Consider the following 5,349-nt stretch of genomic DNA (forward strand, 5'->3'; position numbering starts at 1 on the left):
ACCTCTCAGGAGAGTCTACGAGTCAAAGGAGGAAAAACAGTCCAAATCAAAATGTGCTGACGCGAATACTAACACAATAAATAAACACATCAATATTAGATATATCGTAGGGATTTCATTGATACAGATACCAATATCACTCTTCATTATTGATGGAAGAGTTTGTACACCAGCAACATCATGTAACATCTCACAGCAGGTAAGCATTTTACCAACACCTGCTTTTTACATTTTTAAAAAGGTGTCATTTTATGATTTTTGTTTCTTTTTTTTTAAATACACTGGACAAAAATATGAATGCGACACTCTTGTTTTTGCTCCCATTTTTCATGAGTTGAACTCAAAGATCTAAAACTTTTATCATATACATAAAATACCTATTTATAAAAAATACCTAAAATACCTAACCTGCTCAGTGGCCTTGTGGTTAGAGTGTCCGCCCTGAGATCGGTAGGTCGTGAGTTCAAACCCCGGCCGAGTCATACCGAAGACTATAAAAATGGGACCCATTACCTCCCTGCTTGGCACTCAGCATCAAGTGTTGGAATTGGGGGTTAAATCGCCAAAAATGATTCCCGGGCGCGGCCACTGCTGCTGCTCACTGCTGCCCTCACCTCCCAGGTGGTGATCAAGGGTGATGGTTTCAAATGCAAAGGATAATCTCACCACACCTAGTGTGTGTGTGACAATCATTGGTACTTTAACTTTTATTCCTCTCAAATATTGTTTACAAATCTGTCTAAATCTGTGTTAGTGAGCATTTCTTCTTTGCCAAGATTATCCATTCCACCTCACAAGTGTGTCATATCAAGGGGCTGATTAAAGAGCATGATAATTACACAGGTGTGCCTTAGGCATACTTGCCAACCTTGAGACCTCTGATACCAGGAGGTGGGGGGTGGGGGTGGGGGTGGGGGGTGTTGGGTGGCGGGCGTGGTCGGTGGTGTGGCGGGGGCGCGGTTGGGGGCGTGGTTAAGAGGGGAGTATATTTACAGCTAGAATTCACCAACTCAAGTATTTCATATATATATATATATATATATATATATATATATATATATATATATATATATATATATATATATATATATATATATATATATATATATATATATATTTATTTATTTTATTATATATACCTGTATATATATATAAAATAAATACTTTAATTTTAGTGTTCATTTATTTACACATATACACACTGATTTGTTGTAGACATCCGCAAATGAGAATGGGATATTGCTTCCACCTATCAGCATAGCCATCTTTGTCTTGGCATATGTTACACCATCGGGTCTACATTTTGCGAGGTGGCCCATAATACTGGGCTGTGAACGGTGCTGCGCTGCCGCCGCCATGTGCTTCGCTCTCCGTTCATGAATGAGTATATATTTTCGGCCACCGTGTTCAAAGGAGAAGTCTGTTCTACAAAATGTACAGGCAACATACCCCTTCCCCTTTGAACTGTCCTGGATGAACTGAAATTCTTGTTTCCATTCGTTTTGGAACTTGCAAGCGTATTTCTTCATCTTGCTCGTTGACGGCGTCGCCATGTCTGTAACTTCCTCGTTATTCTGCTTCGTCTCCTTGTTGTGCACTCTACTCTCTAAAAGCCGTAGATGTTATGACGTCATTGGGCAGGCAAGCTGTATATATTGTGGGAAAGCGGACGTGAGAACAGGCTGTCCCCACTCAGGTCCGCATTGAGCTGGAGGGGGCGTGGCCTCCAGCTCCGGCTGAATTCCGGGAGTTTTTCGGGAGAAAATTTCTTCCGGGAGGTTATCGGGAGAGGCGTTTAATACCGGGGGTCTCCCGGTAAAACCGGGAGGGTTGGCAAGTATGGCCTTAGGCCACTCTTAAATGTGCAGTTTGGCTTTATTGAGAGTCTGGGCGGTTCAGAAAAGCAGTTAGTATCTGGTGTGACCACCATTTCCCTCACGCAGTGCAAGACATCTCCTTTGCATAGAGTTGATCAAGTTGTTGATTGTGGCCTGTTCAATGTTGGTCCACTCCTTATCAATGGCTGTGCAAATGTGCTAGATATTGGCAGGAACTGGAGGCGGTGAAGGGTCTTTATAACCCAAAAAGTGGCCAGCTCTCACCGAACCATGAATAAACTGGAGCACTCTAGAACGCGGTTGGCGGGGAACCAGGATCTGGATAATGTTGTTGCCACCTCTAAGGGTCTGCCAGCGCTGATGTAGAAGACCATGACACATAAGGAGTAAAAGGTTTTAGTCTCAGGGTCTAAGGCCAAAACTGCTGACCATGCTGTTCGTCGACCTGTCCTCACCCTATCCTGAACACAGGAGAGGACAGGATATAGGCTCCAGTGGCACTGAAGTTGTTCCGGGTCGATGTCTTCGGGGTTGGGGTTATAGTTTACAGAGTCATCAACTGAGGTGGTCTGTAAAGCTGCTACCACAGGAGCCGATGTCTTCAATTCTTCAACGCGCTGACAGTAACTGCACTCTTCCTCCTCACAGAGCTGGTGAGATAGTGCGTCTGCATTAACATGGAGACGACCTGCCAAATCGTGAAGTCGTAGTCTTGCAGCGTCTCCAGCCACTGGGCCAGCTGCCCCTGCGGTTACTTAAAGTTGAGGAGCCAACTGAGGGATGCATGTTCTGTGCGAAGCAAGAACCTCTGCCGGTAGAGGTATGGTTGGAAGTGGCGTAGACGGAGGACAACAGTCAACAGCTCCTGACTTGTGATGCAGTAGTTCCTCTCTGGTTTGCTCAGGGAGCAACTGAAGTAGGCAATGACCCGTTCCCCTTTATCCCCTTTCTGGGACAGCACTGCCGCAACGCCAACATTGCTGGCGTCTGTGTCCCCGATGAAGGGCTGCTACTTTTGCTGGGTCGGTGGACACTCCTCTGTACTGACCACATGAACCATGAAGGAGGTCTCTCACCGGAAATTGTGACATTTCTTGGGGTGGAGGTGCAGACCTGCCTTGAGGATGGAGTGGAAGACTCCTTTCCTTAGTTGGTCAGTGCAATACCGAAGAAAGATCATCCAAGTAGACCACGCAGCGTCTCTGGGGAATGTCAGCCAAAACCCTGTGCATAAGGCTCTCAAAGGTGGCTGCGGCATTGCTAAGGTCAAAGGGCATCACCTTAAACTGCTACAGCCCTTGGCCAATGGAGAACGCAGTCTTTGGGTGTGCTTCCGGTGCCAGCTCCACTTGCTAGTAGCCACTCCGAAGATCAAGGAAACTGATATGGCATGACCCGGAGATGTAGTCAAGGGCCTTGTCCACCCTGGGCAGAGGGTAGAAGCCCATGCGTATGACTTCGTTGAGGCGGAGGTAATTAACACAGAAACGCCAAGCGCCGTCCTTCCTCCTGACCAACAGCAGTTGTTCTGCTCCAGCCCACTTGGTGAGGAGAAGACGGCGCGGCTGGAGGCGGATGAGACGTGAGGTACCAATGTGTCAATGTCATGCTTCACCAAACTTGTATGTGTGCAGTCCGCATCCCCTGCTGCAAAAATGTTAGGAAACATGTCCAATAACTCATGACGTTGACATATCTGCTCTCGTAATGTTCATCATCAATTGGACCCATCCTACATTAAATAATATAATAAAAGTAATATTGTTGCGATAGCTTTTACAGTGAATTTCTAAAACGAAAGTCAACACTTGAATCGCATCTTCCATTCATCCATCCATCTTCTTATGCTTATCCAAGGTCGGGTCGTCGGGCCAGCAGCCTAAGCAGGGAAGCCCAGACTTCCCTCTCCCCAGCCACTTTGTCTGGCTCCTCCCGGGAGAACCCGAGGCGTTCCCAGGCCAGCCGGGAGACATAGTCTTCCCAACGTGTCCTGGGTCTTCCCTGTGGCTTCCTACCGGTCGGACGTGCCCTAAACACCTCCCTAGGGAGGCGTTCGGGTGGCATCCTGACCAGATTCCGGAACCACCTCATCTGGCTCCTCTCGATGTGGAAGAGCAGTTGCTTTACTTTGAGCTCCTCCCGGATGGCAGAGCTTCTCACCCTATCTCTAAGAGAGAGCCCCGCCACCCGGCGGAGGAAACTCATTTTGGCTGTCTGTACCTGTGATCTTGTCCTTTCGGTCATAACCCAAAGCTCATGACCATAGGTGAGGATGGGAACATAGATCGACCGATAAATTGAGAGCATTGCCTTTCGGCTCAGCTCCTTCTTCACCACAACAGATCAATCACCGCACCGATCCACCTGTCAATCTCATGATCCACTCTTCCCTCACTCGTGAACAAGACTACGAGATACTTGAACACCTCCACTTGGGGCAAGATCTCCTCCCTAACCCGGAGATCACATCTTGATTGTTTTAATTCATTTTCCCACATTGCCGTAGTCCCAAATTTAATAACAACTTCATCATATTTAGATTATTCTGGGGTCTTGGGGATCTTGTTATGCCCAACAGGCTTTCAGTAGATCTTGATTGTTTACAATTATGCTCATTATTGGGTTTTTTTGGTTCCCGAAGAGCTAATCATTAAGGAACACCACATGATTAAAATTGTGTAATTCAATGTTCTAGCAGGAGTAGACAGATACTAATAATAGTTTGTCTTCTCCATGCCTCAACAATTACTGAGAGTTTTGTTTCCTTCCTGTGTTTACCATTTTCTAATACTCAGTGACAGGACAACAAAACTGCAGTTTTCAACAAGCAGCCAGCCACCCACCACTAAAAAAAAATAATCATCAAGCTAGAATGACAGGGGAAAAAAATGTAACTTTAAAACTGTGTTGATGGGGTCGTGAGGGAACATTAGATAAGACCATAAAAAACAAAAAAAGATTAACGTACTAGCGAGAGGCACTGAATCCAAAACTGGCAAACATTATAAAAGCCATAAAAAGTGTAGAAAGGCACAAGCAAAAAAAAAAAAAAAAAAAAAAAAAAAATCTGTAATAAAGTGAATTAAAAGTAGATTAAATTTGAATCTGGGGAAAAAGTCATCCACAGCTGAGTAGTTGAAGTGGATTTTACAGAGAATATTTTTTTACAGTCTCGTCAATATGATAATTAAGACGCGGTCTGCAGCCGGGCTTTATGTTGAAGTCGTCAAAAGCTTTTTTTAAATCTAGTTTAATGACACATTTTCATGTCTAGCGTTTCAACAAATGTAGCTGTATGCAGCAACTTTCCAGCCAGACAAGCCCTGAGTGAAATATAAGCACAGGGGCTATCTAGTGAATAATAAATGCAGGAATGCAAAATAAATAAATAAATCTCAGCCTCATTCACGACAACACTCTTACTCCACAAAGAGACTAACACACACACACACACACACACACACACACACGACTTGAGGCTTTTTAGATGGAGAGAGTAGAAGCTCGGGTG

The sequence above is a fragment of the Entelurus aequoreus genome, linkage group LG10, assembly GCF_033978785.1.
Source record: "Entelurus aequoreus isolate RoL-2023_Sb linkage group LG10, RoL_Eaeq_v1.1, whole genome shotgun sequence".
NCBI classification, from domain to species: Eukaryota; Metazoa; Chordata; class Actinopteri; order Syngnathiformes; family Syngnathidae; genus Entelurus; species Entelurus aequoreus.